The sequence below is a fragment of the Panthera pardus genome, unplaced genomic scaffold (genome assembly GCF_024362965.1).
Source record: "Panthera pardus isolate Hobbes unplaced genomic scaffold, ASM2436296v1 HiC_scaffold_10, whole genome shotgun sequence".
NCBI classification, from domain to species: Eukaryota; Metazoa; Chordata; class Mammalia; order Carnivora; family Felidae; genus Panthera; species Panthera pardus.
Window position 1 is genome coordinate 7994649 of NW_026526655.1, and position 19808 is coordinate 8014456.

At 45.8% G+C, this 19808-nt stretch overlaps 1 non-coding gene and 1 pseudogene across 1 annotated transcript; one reads left to right on the forward strand and one right to left on the reverse strand.

Moving 5' to 3' along the window:
- Positions 1-2906: 2906 nt before the first annotated feature.
- Positions 2907-4154, forward strand: LOC109264907 (pre-B-cell leukemia transcription factor 2-like; annotated as a pseudogene).
- A 4493-nt stretch (positions 4155-8647) lies between these two features.
- LOC128772883 (U6 spliceosomal RNA) lies at positions 8648-8755 on the reverse strand. Its single transcript, XR_008416971.1, has one exon. It is a non-coding gene; the product is annotated as a U6 spliceosomal RNA (small nuclear RNA).
- Positions 8756-19808: the final 11053 nt, after the last annotated feature.

The window sequence follows — 19808 nt, forward strand, 5'->3', positions numbered from 1 at the left end:
TCTTTAAATATTCTGTAGAGTCCTAAATGTCTTCCCTAACGAAAGGTTTATTTAAGAAAGGATCTGCTCCGCTGAACACAATAAGAAACAGCTGAAAAAGAGGTTCAGCTAGAGGAAGGGAAAGGCCGGAGATAGAATGATCATTTGTTGATAATGTGATTTTATTCCTAAAATTACCAGATGAAAAATTCTTAGGACTAATAATAGTTTACTTAAAGTGAATGGATACCAAATAATTCACAAATCAATTCCTTTCCTCTATACTAATAATCAGAAGGCAAAAGGGTGGGGGAACAGTAAAAGTACATACACTATAGCAACTGTAATAATATACCCTAAAATTAGTTTAACAATAAATGTGCAGAAACTATATAAAAACTGAGAGTTACAAAACAAGAAAGTAAAAATGCATGCCATGTTCATGGTAAAACTCAATGTTGTAATGATTTGAATCTTTTCAAATCGACTGTATAATGTCAATCAAAATATCAATGGAAATTTTTAGGAAAAGTGCCCAAATGATTCTGAAGCACATCTGGAAAACTAAAGAGACACAACTCCCCCCAGGTCTCCTCCTGGGGAGGAGAAGGTCTGGGCTGGGAGAGTTGGGCATAAATGGCAGGGGTGGGAGGCAGGTAGGGACAGGGCAGTGGCCACTACCAGGCCTTACAATCCCTGAGCTTTGAAAGTGGTCCCAGTTGTTAACTCCCAGACGTGACTTCAGGCATTTCCCACTGAGGAAGACGCAGTTCCAAAAATATTTACTGAGCATCAGGCTGCAAAGGGAGCAAGCATACTCTTGGTGAAATTGGCTGTTTTGTTGTGTAGCGCTCTGACTCTTCTGTTCGTGTTGGAGGGCCATGTATCTTCTAAGAGCCATAAAAAGAAACCTTCAGTGACAGATAAACTTTAGAGTGTCATTCAGTGACAAAGATAAGGCAGTTTCTCGATGACAATGTTGAAGTATAAGTGGAGTATTATTTGCCCATATAAATTATGGCTGAGGCCGGGTTAATTTTTCCAAAGGTTATATATGGATGAGAAAAAGGGTGTTAGCATTTTTATGAGGTCATGGAATGTCAGGACTGACTAATGTTTCTGAATAAGTATCTCATGCATGGAACTTAATCCTCTCCCAGCTCCCTCGCAGAGGAAAGCCCAAACGGTCGGACAGCCACCTATGATCTGCCATTCCTGTGTTAGAGCACTTGCGAAAAAACTTACTTTGCAATGTGGAGGCCATGGACTCATTCTTCAGGGCAGAGAATGACTGATCACCACCCTCCTGTCTCTTTGGGATGCTTGACCAGTGAGAAGCGCACATGCCTGTAGCCATACTTATTGATTTCATAGGATCATAGTCACTCTGCAGGCCCCATACCCAGAGGCCCTGCTGTAGAGGTAGATTGATTATAGATTCGTGTTTGATGGTACTCCTTGGGGCTTACAATAAGGCTTCTTCCAACTCTCCAAAAATGTGCAAGAAGGGGAGAAAAGATTGCCCTCCAAGAGTGATCAAAAAGAGGCTTGTAAGAATAGCCAGTTAGGACTCCACCTGACCTATGTCTGACCACCACCCTCCCCCACAGAAAGAATGGCTTATATTTGTGTTAGGCTTCTGTGTGGACATGATTCCCATTCTCTCGGTATATACCTAGGAGTGAAATTGCTGGGTCAAATGGTAACTCTATGTTGAACTTCTTGAGGAACGACCAGACCATTTTCCAAAGTGGCTGCACCATTTTACATTACTACTAGCAATGTATGAGGGCTCCAATTTCTCCACATTCTTACCAACACTGTTTTTTCGGTCTTTTTGATTATAACAATTTTAGCGGGTGTGGGGTGGTATCTCACTGTGGTTTTGATGTGCATTTCCCTGGTAAACGATGTCGAGCATCTTTTCACATGTATTGGCCTTTGTAGATCTCTTTGAAAAATATCTATTTGGATCCTTTGCCCATTTTTTAATTGGTGAGAGGCTATTTTCCCCCCTCCTGACACCAGATCCATGGTATCTTTTCCAACTTCACTTCTTCAACTCTCCAGCGCCAACTGGGTGTCCAACAATTAATCCTATTCTAACACTGCCTGGAGTTAGCACCAGACTCCACAGGTTTAAGAGCTCAGTCCCACAAGAGTGCCTCCACTTCAGAAGCCACCTGCAAGTATTAGGTCCCCAGGTTACCTACACGTCTGTCCAACTTGGCTAAAAGTCAGGGGTTCCCACCCACCCCAGGTTCAATAATTTGCTAGGACAACTCATAAAGGTCAGAAAAACTCCAATGAGTCCTGAGCATAGACGCCTCGGTCCTCATGGAGTTGGGCTGTGCCACCCTCCTGACCTATGGATGCGTTGGCCTACTCAGAAGCTCTCCAAACCCTGTCATTTAGGGGTTCTCGTGGAGGTTTTATTATGTAGGCATGACGGTGCCATTGGTGATTATCACAATCTCTAGCCCCTCTCCCCTCCCTCGAGGTTGGGGGGTAGGGTTGAAAGTTCCAAGCTTCTAAACAAGGCTTGGACTTTCTGGAAACCAGTCCCTGTCCTAGATACCAAGAGGTGGGCCCCTCTTCCAGTTTCCTCCCTTGCTTCCCCCCTTCTCCCTCCTCCCTCTCTCACACACACCCCCCTTTGGGCCTCCTTTCTATGACTCCATTTTCTCTGCTGCCGCCAGGGGCCAGGGTCTCCTGCGGGGAGCCCAGCCGGTACCCCAGGTCTCCCTTCAGGGCTGGGGTGAACCTCCGGGAGAGCCAGGAGGGGAGAGATGGGAGAGGGTTGGGGCAGAGGGAGCAGCGAGCCCACCAAGTTTTGGGGGGGGGCGGTAATCAGACGGGGGAGGGGGCAGTAATCAGGCAGGGGGAGGGGAGGAGCAGGGAGGAGGCCTCAGGGCCCCCCCACAACTATGGAAGAGCAGCTGCTGGGGCCTCCCCCTCCAGGTGGGGGCTGGGAGCGCCTGGGATTGGTGGGTGGGGAGCCTGGGGACCCTGATGAGCCTCCTAGTGGCAGAGACCCTGGTGCGGGGAGGGAGGGGGTCCCGGGAGGTCGATGGAAGCAAGACATCAGGGACTTTCTGCAGCAGATAATGACCATAACCGACCAGAGCCTGGACAAGGCCCAGGCCAAGAAACACGCCCTCACCTGCCACCACATGAAGCCTGCTCTTTAGTGTCCTGTGTGGAACCAAGGAGTAAACCGGCCTCGGCATTCGAAGCTCCCAGAGGAGCCGGTGGGCCCACATTGGATGCGCCTAGACAACACGCTTCTGGCATGGGTGTGGCTGGGCCTGAGAAAGGAGGGGGCTCAGCAGCAGCAGTGTCCCCCTACAACTCCATCCAACACTTGGGCTATGGCAGCAAACCTGCTCAGATCTGCCACATCTGCCATTGGGAGCTGGAGAAACGTGAGCGGCGGGCATGAATCGAGTTCACAACCACGTCACAAACCTGCTGAGGGAACAGAGCCGCACTCGGCCTGTGGCACCCAAGGAGATGGAGCACGTGTCATCCATGGAAACTTCCGTGCCATCCAGATGCAACTCAGGCAGAGCACCTGTGAGGTTGTCATGGCCCCACGTTCCCGCTTCTTGGATGGATGGCAGAAGAAAAGGCTGCAACTTGAGCACACAGGCTACCGAGGTCTCAGTGAGTATTTCTACTGGCATCTGAGTAACCCAGAGCCTAGTGATGAGGCTGAGGAGGAGCTTGGCAAGAAGTGTGGAGGTGTCTCGGGTCTCCAACTGGTTTGGCAACAAGCGGATTCGGTATGAGAAAAATACTGGGAAGTTCCAAGAGGAGGCCAACACCTATGCTGTCAAGACCTCCACATCAGTCTCCCAGGAGGTCCACAGCCACACCAGCTCCCAGATACCCCCTTCCTCTGCAGGCTCTGGTGGCTCTTTCAATCTCTCAGGATCCGGAGACATGTTTCCGGGGATGCCTGGGCTCAACGGAGATTTCTACTCTGCTCCCCAGTGGAATCACTCCGGCACTCAGTGGGGTCAGGGGGCTACAGGGATAACCTTGGGGGAGGCCAGATGTACAGCCCTCAGCAAGTAAGGGCAAATGGTGGCTGGCAGGAGGCTGTAAGCCCATCCTCAGTGACGTCCCCAACAGGGGGACCAGGGAGCATTCACTCTGACACCTCCAACTGATCTTGCCCTCAGGGCCACAGGGGTGGGGGCTCACAAAACGACTTTTGAAGAGGACACAGGCATCCAGAGGACAAACCCCAGACACAGGAGAAGCACAAGACAGAGAAGGGAGAATGGGGTCATCCCTTCCCCAATCAGACTCTCTCAGTGCTGGGGGTGCTGTGCTGACTACGTGGCAGGGAGAATGGGCTCCCCTAAGGGGAGAGTGGGGTCTGTTGTCTCCTTTTTTCAAGTCTTTTTCTCTTTCTCTCACAAATACCCAGAATCCCATTGTTCAGATCCCTTTCCCTTCTTCCTGTCCCCCAACCACAAACCATATTCCATTTCTCTCTCTCTCTCTCTCTCTCTCTCTCTCTCTCTCTCTCTCTCCCTCCCTCCCTCCCCAACCTTATCTGCCTATCTGCTCTGGGATCTGTGGAGAAGCCAGCCCTGCCTGACCAGAGATGCCAAAACTGCAGACACACCTTCTGGACAGAGGACATGAGCCACAAACCCTGTGTCTCCCCACCCCCTACCCCTCCAAATGGCTTTATTACCTCATATGCAGCTCATCTTAAACCAACAGAATCGCTCAGTGGACTAGGGGGAAAAAAAGATACCTAGAGGTGGATGAAGAGTCACCCCATTAGAACAAAAGAGGCTCCTGTCACACTTATCACTCAGGAAATCCCAAGGGTTTTAGGAGCTCTGTGCCAGGAACTAAAAACAAGGACCAAATATCTTTCGTGTTATACCACAATTAAGTTATTTGCCTTTTTGTTATCGAGTTATGAGTTCTGTACACAATCTAGATATCAGTTCCTTATCAGATGTATAATTTCTCCCATTCAGTAGGCTGTCTTTTAACTTTCTTGTTGGTGTCTTTAGCGCAAAAGATTCAATTTTGATGAAGTCCAATTTACCTGTTTTTTGTCTTAGTTTCTCACGCTTTTGGTATCATATCTAAGATGCCATTACCACATCCGAGGTGACAAGATTTATCCTTATTTTCTTCTAAGAATTTTATGGTTTTAGCCCTTATATTTAGGTCTAAGATTCATATGGGGCTAATCTATCTAATGTGAGACACATCCACAACTTCAATTTTTTTTGCAGGTGGATATCCAGTTGTCCCAGTGCTGTTTGTTAAAAACCCTATTCTGGGAGAACCCCTCTACTTGCTAGACGGGATGCGGCCTGATTCATGAATCACTTAATAAAGCCAATTAAGATCTTCAAAACAAACCAACGAACACGAACACACACACACACACACACACACACACACACACACACAGCGCCACACTATTCTTTCCCCCATGGACTGTCTTGGCACCCTTGTTAAAAATCAGTTTGACTACAAATGTGAGGTTTATTCCTGGACTCTGAAATCTATTCCATTGATCAATGTGTCTATCTTTGTGCCACTACCACATTGTCTTAATCACGTTTTTTTCTTTCTTTTTTAGTAAATGCTGAAATTATAAAGTCCTCCAAATTTCTTCTTTTTCAAGATATTTTTGGTGTTCTTGGCCTCTTGAGTTCCCTACGAATTTTAAGATCAGTTTGTCAATTTCTGCAAAGAAAACAGCTGGAATTCTGACATAGATCACATTGAGTCTATAGATCAATTTGGGGAGTATTACCAGTTTAATAATACTAAGCCTTTTGATTCATAAACAGGATGTCTTTCCATTTATTTGGGATTTTTAAATTTAACATTTTGCGGTTTTAAGACTGTAAGTTTTACACTTCCATTGTCAAAGTTATTCATTTCATTCCTTTTGGTGTTACTGCAAATGAAAATTTTTTTTTAATGTTTGTTTATTTTTGAGAGAGATAGAGAGACAGAGTGTGAGCAGGTGAGGGGAAAAGAGAGAGGGAGACACAGAATCCGAAGCAAGTTCCAGGCTCCGAGTTGTCAGCACAGAGCCTGACATGGGGCTCAGACTCACAAACTGTGAGATCACGACCTGAGCTGAAGTCGGAGGCTTAACCAACTGAACCACCCAGGTGCCCCTGAAATTGTTTTCTTAATTTCATTTTTAGATTATGCATTATAAGTATATAGAAATTCAACTGATTTTTTATATTAATCTTGTATCCTGCAACCTTGTTGAATTTATTAGCTCTAATAATTCTTTTTAAAAAACACTGTATACTAAAATGACAGAAGTTAGGAACTCTTCCTCAAACCACTTCATTCCAAAAGTTCAGAGAACTAATTTCACATTAAAAAAAAAAAAAAAAAAGAGGAACACAAAGTATCAATGTAAAAGTCCCACCCAAAGTATCTGTAAGAAAAAAAAGATAAGCAGAACATCCATACAGACAGTAAGTGAAACTATACCAAATATTCCAAGTCAAGAAAAAAAACATTACAAAAGTCAGAGTTAGAAAAACTCAGAAGTGAGAGCACAGCACTTAGGATAGATTTAGAAATAAAAGAAACAATAATTTCAGATATGAAGTCTAAATTAGAAGAAATACAAGAGCAAATCAGATGATGCCTCATGAGACATAAAATGTGAAAAGTAGGAATTTTTTAAATCAAAAAAGAAAAGCACACATAAAGGAGTTCAAGAGAAAATGACAAATACTGGAAGTATGCAAAGAAGTCCCTGAAAATGAAACTCATAACAAGGGAACATAATACTAAAAACAATAAAAATTAAATTAAAAATTAAAAATAAAGAGCATGGCAGAGATTTGATATTACATTGCATTAGTCAGGATCCACTTAGAAGAAAGAAACCACAAAGGGGGACACCTGGGTGGCTCAGTCGGTTGGGCGTCTGACTTCAGCTCAGGTCATCACCTCGTGGTTCGTGAGTTTGGGTCCTGAGTTGGGTTCTATGCTGACAGCTCTGAGCCTGGAGCCTGATTCGGATTCTGTGTCTCCCTCTCTCTCTGTGCTCCTCCCCTGCTCACACTCTGTCTCTCTCTCTCTCTCTCAAAAATGAATGAACATTAAAAAAAAATTAAAAAAGAAAGAAAAAAGAAATCACAAAGGAATCTGAGTAGGAAAAGTCTTATATAAAGGATTACTAACTGTAACAGGAGGCTGGAATAATGGAGGAATGACCAGTAAAGATTAAAAGGAACTTTAAAGAACACGGAAGTAGTAAAGCCTCTACACCTAGGGCTGAGACAGAGGAACCAAGAAAAGGGCCTCCTTCCCCAGGGTTGGTACCAAGACCCTGGTAGGAGACACAGCTGTGACTCACTGGATGGTGGCCTGAAACCACCCAAGGGGATGCCAAGGGAAGCTTTCCAGGGGTGGCGCCCTCCGGGAGCTGCAGACACTGCATGAGCCTGGTGCAAGAGGCGCCCCAGAGTCAAGAAGAGAAACCCCTTCCTCCTCCAGTGCCCCTACAGCGCCCTCTACTGACAAAGTTCAACACTGGGCCAACTCACAAAGGGGAACTAGCTACCCGGTTTAGCTCCATTATTGCAGAGCGGACAGTGAAGATGGCTTTGGAAGCTGAGACACTATAGATTAATAACTGGTGCCTATATATTAAAAAAGAACACAATATGCCTGAGAAAACTGACTCAGAATGAGCAACACCAAGACATATTTTAGTAAATTTACTGGATATTAAGAGGTGGAGGGGATCCTTTAATCATGGAAGTGAAAAAGAACAAGTGACTCACAAAGGAAAGAAAATTAGATTATCATCAGACTTTTCAACAGCACTTCTTTGTATGAGAAAAAAAATGGTGTGACCTATCTAAGGCAAAAGTCTGAGCCAAGGATCTTATATTCAAGAAAACTGACCTTCAAGTATAAAAGGTACGAACTGTAATCAATGTACAAGAACTCAGGGAATATTGTTCCCATGAGCATTTCCTGAAGAATTTACTAGAGAACAAGCCTCAGACTGCCAAAATTACTAGCTATATCAGCAGAAGAACTAGCAGAGAGCATTAAATACATAATTACTTGTAGAACCAAAACTGTATGACATTTAAGAGAGGATATGGTATATGAAAGCTATACGCTCTATTGATGTAAATACAGAACAGCTAGGGGTGCCTGGGTGGCTCAGTTGTTTAAGTGACCCGACTCCCGATTTTGTCTCAGGTCATGATCCCAGGGTTGTAGGATCAAACGCATCAGGCTCCATGCTGAGCATGGAGCCTACTTGGGATCTCTCTCTCTCTGCCCCTTCCCCACTTGCACTCTCTCTCTCTCTCTCTCTCTCAGAATAAATAAATGAATATTGTATTTAAAAACACAGGGGGGTGCCGGGGTGGCTCAGTTGGTTAAGCGTCCGACTTCAGCTCAGGTCATGATCTCATAGTTTGTGAACTCAAGCCCCATGTTGGGTCTGTGCTGACAGCTCAGAACCTGGAACCTGCTTTGGATTCTATGTTTCCCTCTCTCTCTGTCCCTTCCACACTCGCACTCCATCTCCCTCTCTCTCTCTCTCTCTCAAAAATAATCATTAAAAAAAATTTTTAATACAGAACAGCTATAAAAATTAGGGTGAGAACCTTTTTTTTTTTTTTTTAATATGGAACGCTTCACAAATTTTGTATGTCACCCTTGCACAGGGGCCATGCTAATCTTCTCTGTATCATTCCAATTTTAGCATATGTGCTGCAAGAATGAGCACGAGAACTTTCAAACTCTTCTCAGTTATCATTCTGGTGGTAGCAGCATTAGTATTGATATTCCCTGTTGTGTGTGTAATGTAGCCTAAAACAAGTGAGTAATTATGAGCTATTTTAACTATCATCCCCCGTGTCCTAAAAATCAAGATTCTCAGTGTGGAAGAAAGAAGAGACAGCTGTAATTTTTTCAAAGATTAAATAAAAAAAAATCTATAGTCCTGAAACTTAATTGGAAAAACAGTATGAACTTATGACGTTTTCAATCTATCATTTTATCTCTATCGAATAGCTCTGTCCGTTGAAAAGGCCTGGAAACAATGACCAACTCATAGCAGCTAGTATCCCTGGAGTCCACACTGTGGTCATAAAATGCCATTTCCCACTGAAAGTCAGAGCTGCATGGAGAAATGACTGACTGCAGGTCAGAAGAGGAAATACAAACGAAGTCTAGAACATGTTGACATAAATGACAGCACACACGCCATCACAGACAGGCTCATCGAGCCCAGGGTAGCGTCAAAAGAACACCGAAGCCAATCCACAAGGGTTCCCACTGGCCAAAGACAGGACAATTTGAGCTTCGAACATAGTACCAATGGCAACAAACTGAAACTCACCAGGTTTATTTAAATCCGTGAACTCATAATGATAATGAAAAAGTGAACTGGTCACCTCCAGAGGATAAGGAACCAGTTTATTATTTTGCAAACTGATAAACACAAGGAATAAAGGCATTTATCCTGCCTCTTCTACATGAGCTATACCACTGGGTAACCTCATGGTAGATGAAAGGAAGCATCTGTTTATAAAGAATTCCAGCAAATAAATGAAAAAGAAATGACGGAATTAAAATACCATCATTTTGTAGTGGTGGCAGCTGTGGTTCTTCTCATTACCTCATGTAAAACACTGGAACAGTCTCATCAACGTTGCCATCATCTGTTTAACATTCTCAAGGTATTTTCTCAAAGCCTATTTACTTATAAATTGTGTGGAATGACAAAATTAATAAGCAATAAAATGTGAATCATACCACAATGAAAACGATATATGCCACCATTTTGGACCCCCAGGGAATTAAGGATCTAGGGACTGAGCATCCATAGCTATGAACACCACCAAAGGAGAGACAGCCTGACATTATGTGGCCCCTGATGAAGGAACACATCACCACCTAGAGTCTTGCCAGAAGACAGAAGCTGAGTCTGATCAAGCTTCCAATCCAGCTGACAATGCGTGCGGCACAGGCAAAGGGCAACGGAGCATGCTGAAATGTCCCATGCGTGGGCAGCAAACGAACCCCGCACTGTGGGAAATGCTACAGTCAGATGGCCTGGATTCAACAGACAAAATGAAAGGAAAAAGATGAGAGGGGACTCGAAACATGAAAAGGAGGCAAATAAAGATACATTTTTAAAAGTGGGCAAGACAGAGCCATCATTTCTAAAGATGCACACTCGGACGCTAAGACCATAAACATAAGGAAGTGATTACTACAGAAGCCAGGCAGTGGTTACTCCTGGCGGGGGGTATGACTGTGACTCGGACAGGGAACATGAAGGCGTTTCTGGGGTGGCCGCAACATTCCACCTCTTGGGTTACAAAAGCATTTGGGGTGTTTGCCTTATACTTCGTGAAGCTCTTTGTTTTGCGTATTTTTCTGTATCTCTATTCCAAAAAAAAGTTGTAAGTACAAAGATTTAAAAAGGAATATTAAAAAACTGATGCACGTGTCATATAACACCATGGTACAAAATAGTGCGCTTTGAGAAACGTTGAGCTTTTCCATAAGCTCGGGTACTGAGAGGCACTAAAAGCCACCTTGCCACAGCAAAGTCCCTCTCAAAGATCTCTGTGCCCATCTGGACTGGGTGGACTTCACGGTGGGGGTGGGGAAGAGTAGAGCAGGAAAGTGACGTCCGTACCGGACAGCCTGAGCAACTGTCCAGTGAACGCAGTGTAGATGGGGTGGGGCAGGGAGGGAGGGCTCCCACCTAAATACATCCTAAGCCGTGCCTAGCAGATGCAGCTGAGACCCAAGACCCTGCCTCAACCACAGCATCTCCTAAGCGGCCCACCGGGCTCCTGCAGACCTGTACCAGGCCAGTGGGGACGGCCAGAGATGCCACCACCAGCTTAAAATCTTGAGGCACGTGGAGACCCGCAGAACAGGGACTCGGAGGCATGGACCACTATTGTGGTAGAAACCTCCTAGGGTATCTGTCCAGCTGTCATCCCCGTTTATGCAAGAACTGCATCCCCATCCCAGTAGACATGCCTGAACTATATGATCCTGTCCTCCCCATCACAGCTGATTTGACCAGAGAGGAACGCCCCGTGCTGGAGGCAGTAGACCCCTGTGGTCTTACTGTCCAGCATTTATTTCCCCTCCCACTCACAGCAGCCCCTCAATTCTTTTCAGACACCTCCTATCTCCCATGTGGTCAGGGGATGGGATGATCTTATCTCTAGTTTAAGTTTAAATTAAACCAATAAAATATCCCTATATCCAAGTGTTCAAGGAGCAGTTAGGAGTCCAGGCACAAGCCAATCAGTGAATGTCATTCCCTTGGCCCTGTGATTGGTTGAGGGACAGGCACTGAAGCTGGTCCAGTTAGAATGAACCTTACAACTCCTGTAGGAAATGATGAAATCCCCCCAGTCCCTCACTTCTGTGTCACATGCAGTGAGGATGAAAGGTCCAGGACTGCTGCAGCTTCTGTTGATCTTGAGGGAAGGTGCCTGAGAATAAAGCCAGAACTCAAAAGTATGCAGAGCCATGGACATTCCAGAGAAATGGAGCAAGATTTCTGATGGCACTTTGAGCCTCCGGGACCAGTTCAGTCATTCCTCTGGATTTTATTACATGAACCATTATTCCTCCCTTTCCTTTTTTTTTTTTTTTTTTTTTTTTGAGAAAGAGAGCATGAGAGTGGGGGAGAGGGAGCATGGGGTAGAGAGAGAGAGAGGGAGACAGAATCTCAGACTCCACACTCAGCACAGAGCTCAACTTGGAGCTCGATCCCATGACCCTGGGGTCATAACCTGAGCTGAAATCAGGAGTTGGATGCTTGGGGTGCCTGGGTGGCTCAGTTAAGTATCCCACTTCGGCTCAGGTCATGATCTGGTGGTTCGTGAGTTCGAGCCCTGCGTCAGTCTCTGTGCTGACAGCTCAGAGCCTGGAGCCTACTTCGGATTCTGTGTCTCCCTCTTTCTCTGCCCCTTGTCAGATGCTCAATGCCACCCATGTGCAAACTGGCCTGGTTTGCAACAGATTTTCTGCACTTTGTAATGGTGTGTATGTTAGGAATGTTATGGCTGAAAGTAACAGAAAATGCTACTAACATTTGACTTAAACAAATATAGGTATACTATTGCACAAAACAAGAAGTCCAAAAGATGGTGTCTAGGACTATTCATATAGCACAGCAATGCCATGCACACACATGAATGCATGTAAAAGTCATGGCACCTGAATAAGGCCTGGATTGTACCAATATCACTTTCCTAGTTTAGATACTGTGCTAACGTTATGGGAGATGCCAGCACTGGGGGCAACTGGGTGAAAGGTACATGGGGTCTCTACTTTTTGCAACTACTTCTACAGCGGTATTTGTAATTATCTCAAAATTAAATGTTTTTCAAAAGAAGACATGTAAGTTCATAGATAATTCTGCATAAGATTTCAGGGCTTCCTATCTCCCGGAGGCTCATCTAGCTCCTGGAGCAGCATTCACAAGTCCCCTGCCCTTCATAATCCCACTTTCCACAATCGTCACCAGGCCATTCCTATTATGCTGTTTCAATTTCTCAGTGAGACTAAGAACAAGACAGCTCAAAGAGAGTGCCTGGCATACACGACAGTGTATTCAACCATGCGTGTGTGCGTATACACACCCTTACTCTGGCAACAACCTGGGACTCACAGTGCCACAATGACAGGAAAAGTGCCTTCCGCCTAAGGGCTCCTGGATGTCTCCTACCAGACAGAATTCATCTACCACTCTGGGACCTACAGTCTTGGCCTTTAAAAGTCATCATCTTGTTCCAAACCCACCCATACACTTTCAGACAAATCATTCACTTTGGATAGGAAAGTAACCATCTTGTCTAAGTTCCCCCTGAACCCATTGACGCCAACACCCCAGGACCCAGGATCTGACTGTCAAAAGTAACACTGTTAAGGTTCGGGTTTCAACACCATGTCTTCAGCACCCTGGTGCACTGCTGCACTCTGCTGGTGACTTCTAGGTAGTACTTAGAAATCCTAAAAAAGCAATGGCCCCAGTGGAGAAATGAAATAAGGGACAAGAACAAGAAAGTCACAAAAGAAGAAATGCAATGGGATAATCAGCATATAAAAAATATTTACCTTCACTGGTAATTAAAGAAATTCAAACTATAACGTCAAAAAGATACTATTCCCTCTTAATCAGATTGGCTATAATGGAAAACAATGGCAAGGTCTTGTGCTGTTCAGGGCTTGTCCCACGAGGCACACACAGAAAGTACTCAACACCAGCAGGGCACCCTCTGAAACCACCAGGGCTCGGGCACCCTGGCACCCTGTGGTGAAGCTCTGGCTCGCATAGCTGGACAGAGGTAAGTCAGCAAGGCCTTTTGGGGGAGTTTGGTTCTATGTACCAATGACCTTAAAAATTCCAACTACTCTCTCAAACATTTCACCTCTAGGAATTTCTCCTAAAGAAGTCATCAGACAATTGAGTGAAGAAATTATAACCAGAGGAGCCAGTCTTCATATTGCCATGTTCTCAGACAAGATGCCCTCATTCTTCTCCCAGAAGTGAACCAGGCAACCATTTCAAATTTAAACACTGCTCACCCAACCCACCCCCCTCCCCCCCCCCCCACACAAAACTAGAACCAAGCCTGTGGTTCCTCTGAAGCCGACCCCCAAGAGGCTGTTGCGTGAAACCTTTCCCCACACTCACAGTAATGGGGCCGGTTTTTACCTCTTTTACTCCTTTACTGTCTATCTCTGCACGAGAACAAAAGCTCTGTGAAGTCAGATGTATCCTCTGGTTCCTTCACAGCACTCAGAACGTGCCTGACACACTGTAGACAAACAATACTTGTCGAATGAACGAATCTACAGGCATCAGGCACGGTCTGGAAGCAAGAAGGTGAATAAAGGGGACTCGCTGCTCTTTAACAATGGCAAGTGCCACCCACCCTGGAATTGTGTTGAGTTTAGGGAATTCTTTTCTTTAACAGAGATCTAGGAAGGCAGTTCTACAGACCTGCTGAGAGCAGAGACCGCACCATTTTCTAGCTGTATGACCTCGGGTCGTGTCACCTCTCTGACCTTCAGTTTCATCATCTTAATAAAAAGATAATGATGCATGCTTCAAAAAGTTAATGTCAGAATTGAATTATGTGATCCATGCAAAGTGCCAAACCAAGTGCCCCGAACAGAAAAGTTATTCAATAAATGTTATTTGTTAGTAGTCTTCCTTACTGCTGAGAATTTGTATTTTTCCTTGAGAGATGCGGAGAGAACAGCCAAGAAGATCGAGGCCTCAGCACTGTACTCAGGTAGGCAAGGCCAAGTTCTCTGCAGAGGGGTGAAGAGAAAGAGGGGATCATTGAATGTCCAAGGAAGAGGTCCCCAAGGAGAGCATTACCACATGGATGAAGGCAGGCCAGGAGTTCCGTGGGTAGGAGGGAGCTGAGGCCCAAGGGAGCCAAAGCAGCATGGAGGAACTGACCCAGGCGGATATGAGACAACACCCCACCATCCCGAAATGCTAGGTGAAGGGGACAATCGTCAAAGACAAAGGGCTAGTATCTGTTACATGCCTATAAAACTACATGAATAGGGAGATTTTTCACATAAATACTGTATGACCAATTGTCCAATGGCTATACAAATTGATGCATTTACATCATGGACAAAACTAGGGCCTAGCACTATTCCTGCTGATATCTCTTCCAACTAGCTAATGCTGAGTAACAAGCCACTCCCAAGCCAGAAGCCTAAACAATAGCAGCATTTACAGACAGTACTCGATACGTGATAATTCAACTTACGATTCTTTTGATTTTACGATGGTGCAAAAACAATACACTCTCGGTGGAAGCCATATTCCAAATTTTTGATTTGGATCTTTACCCACGGCTAGTGATGTGCACTATGATCCTCTCATAATGCTGAGCGGCGGCAGAGAGCTGCAGGTCCCAGTCAGCCACCCAATCAGAAGAGCTAAGGGGCGCCTGGGTGGCTCAGTTGGTTGGGTGACCAACTTCAGCTCAGGTCATGATCTCATGGTCTGTGGGTTCGAGCCCCCTATCAGACTCTGTGCTGACAGCTCCTCCCCACCCCTTGTGTTCAGTCTATCAAAAATAAACAAACGTTAAAAAAAAATTAAAAAAAAGAAGAGCCAACAACTGATATATACAACCATTATGTGTGTCATTTTCACTACAGTATTTAATGAATTACATGACATAGTCAACACTTTATTATAAAATAGGCTTTGTGTCAGATGACTTTGCCCAACTACAGTTAATGTGAGTGTTCTGAGCACGTTCAAGGTACACTAGGCTAAGCTATGATGTTTGGTAGGTTTGTTTTTTTTTTTAATCTTTGTTTTTGAGAGAGACACAGAGTGTGAGCAGGGGAGGAACACAGAGAGAGGGAGACACAGAATCCGAAGCAGGCTCCAGGCTCCGAGCTGTCAGCACACAGCCCAATATGGGGCTCGAACTCACCGACTGTGAGATCATGACCTGAGCCGAAGTCGGACGTTTAACCGACTGAGCCACCCAGGCGCCCCGGTAGGTCAGGTGTTTTAAATGCGTTTTCAATTTCTATTTTCAACTTACAATGGGTTTATCAGGACATAACCTCAATGTAAGTCAAGACAGATCTGTACCGTATTTTCCTCACCAGTCTGCAATCTGAGGGCTCGGCAGGGAGAGCTGGTCTCCGCTCCAGTTTGACACCGGCCTCCAAAGTTAGGCACTGGAATTACCTGAAGACTTGCCCGTTCTTAGGTAGCACCTGTACCAGGCAGATGCCTTGGCGTCTCTCTCTCTCCCTTCTGCCCTCCCTCCTCCTGCCCCTGCCCCTAGGGGTGATCTCCCAGCAGGGCAGCATCAGCAAAGCCAAGGATTCCAAGGCACGCATCCCAAGAAAGAGGCAGGGGGAAGCTGTATTGCCTTTTCTCATCCAGCCTCAAAAGACACTCGGCCGTCACTTCTGCCACAGTCTATTCAACAGCAATGTGTCACTGAGATGGACCCATTTTCAAGAGGAGGAAAATCAGGCTCCACCTTTTGTGGGAGGAGTAGCAAAGACTTTGTAGACATACGTTAAAACCACCACAACATGGAAAGATGTTTACAATACATTAAGAGAAAAAAAATTACAGAATAGGAACAGCCTGGGAGAGCAAGAGCCCCTTTGCCGTCTATGTACACCCAGTCCTGGGGCCTGAAGCTGACCTCCCCCAGCCTCCCAGAGGTACAGCCATGCCTTAATTTCAGGTGCCGTCTGAGTGTCAGGTCTGGATACATAAATCCCAGCTCTGCCACATGGGAACTCAGAGCTCTTTTCTCAGTAGTAAAACCAGAGTAAAACCAGTAAAACCAGAGTAGTAAAACCAGTAGCGCTCACCTTACAGTTCCTGTGAGGATCCAGCGAGCTACCCGTGAGGAGCGCTCACCTCAGCACCCAGAACACGGGCGCCAGCTGCCCCACCCGGACAAGCCTAGACTGACGCAGGCCTGTGCGCCGGGAGCCAAGATCCTGCTGAACGTCTTGGGGCAGCGACAGGATGCCATTCTACGTTCCACTAGCTCCCCGTGACAGCGCAGCGCGCCTCCGCCTTCCGGGGCTCCAGGTAACCACAGCAGCCGCCTCCACCCACACCTGCCCGAGACCGTGCCTCTGCCAGTTCCTGTGGCACAAGCACCGTGGGCTGGGGAAGGCCTCTCCCTAACTGAGCACCACGGAGGCATGAGAAGGGAGCACAGCCCCTGCTCTGAAGAAGCTCATGGTCTAGTTGGCGGGGGGGGGGGGGGGGGGGGGGGGGCAAATCAATCACAAAGGACTATAATGCAAGAAATAGGTGGGAACACCAAAAAAAGGAGTAGGGTACCAAATGGTGCAACTGGGGATTACCCCTGGCAATGGGAGCTTTTGTGGACGAGCGTTTGCCAGGTGGAGAGGGGCAGGGGAGGGAGGAAACCCAGACAGAGCAAAGAGCGCAAAGGTAAAGAGGTCCAACGGTGCAGACGGGCATGGCGCTTTCTGAGCCACAGAAGTTCAGGAAGACTGGAACATACTGGGTGAGGAGAGGAGGGACACGTGACAGGGTCTGGGTCCACAGCGTGAGGGGGCTTCTCAAGACCAGACAGAAACTTGGATTTTATGGAGGGGATGCCATGTAGTCTGCAACAGGGACTACTTACTTGAAAGATGACGAGGGAGGTGGCGAGAGGCTGCACTGATGGCAGGAGAAACTGCTGCCACAAACAGGGAAGGATGGAGAGGCTGAAATTTATGTTCTCCCCAAATCTGTGTTGAAGCCCTAACCCTAATGTGACTGTACTCGGGGATAGGCTTTAAAGAGGTAATTAAGGTGAAACGAAGTCATAAAAGTGGGGCCCTAATCCAATATGACTCGTGTCCTTATAAGAAGAGACAGAGACAACAGGGATATACGTGCACAGAGAAAAGTCCACATGAGGCCACACGAGGCCACAGTGAGAAGGGGCCCATCTGCAAGCTGAGGAGAGAGGCCTCAGGAGACGCCAAGTTTGCCAACACCTTGATCTTGGACTTCCAGCCTCCGGAACTGTGAGGGAATACATTTCTGTTCTTTTAGCCCCCAGTCTGTGGTATTCTGTTATGTCAGCCCTACAAAATAGTACACTTGGCAAATGGTAGGCACCATTTATGGCCTACCTGAGTACAGCTGGAAAACAGCACGTACAGATGCCCACTTGGCCGCTGACCACACAGGCTGGCAGAACGAGTGGAAGTAGATTGGGGTGTTAGGCAACAGACACGGAACCATGGGAATGAGTCACAGAACTTATGGAGAACGTACAGAAGTAAAATAAGAAGGTCGCCATGGAACCCTAGCAAACGCCTACAACTAAAACCAAAGGAAGAGATGCCCCTGAAAAACATTTAGAACAGACAGGAAAACACAAGACAAATCTAGAGACAGGCCATGAACACTAAGAGAACACTTAAATAAGTGAGCTCAACAGTGTGAACTGTAACATAAAGATGAAGGCAGATAAAGACTGAAGTGATCAGGGAGCTGGAGATCAATGGTCTCCTTGACAAGAAATTCATCAGCAGGTGGTTCGCAGTAGGCATCACGTGGCAAACAAATGTAGGTGTGAGGAAGGAAGTAGAGACAGGGTAGGCAACTCTCCAGCCTGACTGTCAAATAGAAAAAAGGTGGTGGCTGGGGACATCAGGTTCAGGGAGAGTCTCTGAAAGTATACAATTCCTCATCACACACAGCCATTAAGATGAAAGGCGACAGAGGCAGAAAACTCCAGGGACAAGAGAGGCGGATCGATACAGCACAGGCGGATGAATTACACTCACATGGAAGGAGGGTCATCCTTTCCACTGTGGTAAGAACAAAGGATGTAAGGCTGGAAGGTGGGGAGACCCTAGTGTTTTCTTTCCACTACAAAGCCGGAAAATACAGTCACCCGCTGAGAGTGACGGGTGATGGAATAAGCTGCTTCAAGAGGATGGTGAAACTCGAACAGCTGTAGGCCATGAGCGTGTGCTGCCTAAGGACAGATGTTGGGATGGCCCAACAGCTCTGAGGACTCAGTTACATTTAGAAACAATCGTGCAGTGGCACCACCTTGCAGTCGTGGGACTTCTCCAGCAGCAATAGGAGGTGCTACATGAGTTCTCAATCTCTTCAGATTTTCCTGTGTTTCTCTGCCCATGCTAAGATTTCTTCAGGGGCATCTCTCTCTTTAGTTTTTTTTTTTTGTTTTTTTTTTTTAACATTTTTAAAAGTTCTTAACTTATTATTTATTTTTGAGAAAGACAGTGTATGTGAGCAGGGGCAGGGCAGAGAGAGAGGGAGAATCTCAAGCAGGCTCCGTGCTGTCAGTGCAGAGACCAATGTGGGTAGGGCTCGAATTCATGGAAACTGTGAGATCATGACCTGAGCCAAAATCAAGAGCTGGACGCTTAAATGACTGAGCCACCTGGGAGCCCCTCTCTCTTCCTTTAGAGTCTAGCTGGGGGTGTTGCTAGGGTTCTGTGGTGACCTTATTTACTTACATACCCTCTCCATAAGTCCTATGATTCACTCGATAGTCTGGGAAGGTAACTAGATGAATGCATAGTGGGGTCTGGCTAAGGAAAAGCAGTATAAAGACAGGCATAAATGACCCTGTCTTTTATGAAGAAGAGTTAGGCTGCACCCTATCTTTCCTTTCCCCATCACTTACCTCCTTGTGGGTTTCAACCTTAACTAAGAACAGTTCTTATCCCTAAAAGACCCAACATTCCCTTTTGATAATAAACAGTTACCACCCACCTTTACCGTCCTGAGGTCAAGTCATACACAATCTGCCTAACAAACATAAAGTTTAAAAGATCCTTTTTAAGGTCCTCAGGATAACGTGAAGGAGACACAAAGTGAAATTTCTAATAAAAAAATAGATTTCAATCTGTAAATCTCAAGCGTAACTACAAGAAAAGACTTAATGAAGCAGTCAGATGCTCATAGCTGTATACAGAATCCCCAGGAAGATACCGGTATAATCACAGAATGACCAAAGTATGCTATACTCAAAATTCAAAATACATGAGTATGCGACAGTCCTTCAGGTCCAGTAAAAATCAATCAATTTTCAAAAAAATGTTTGAAATCTCAGGCTGTTAGAATACGACTCTAATTCTAACAACCAGAAGGTGGTTTGGTTTCCAGCAACCAGCACATCAGACAGAGAAGACAGCAAATACATTGTACATCACAAGCTGTTGATCACCTTAGTTCTTTGGTCATCACCCCATTTTCTAAGGCTGAGAAGCACAGG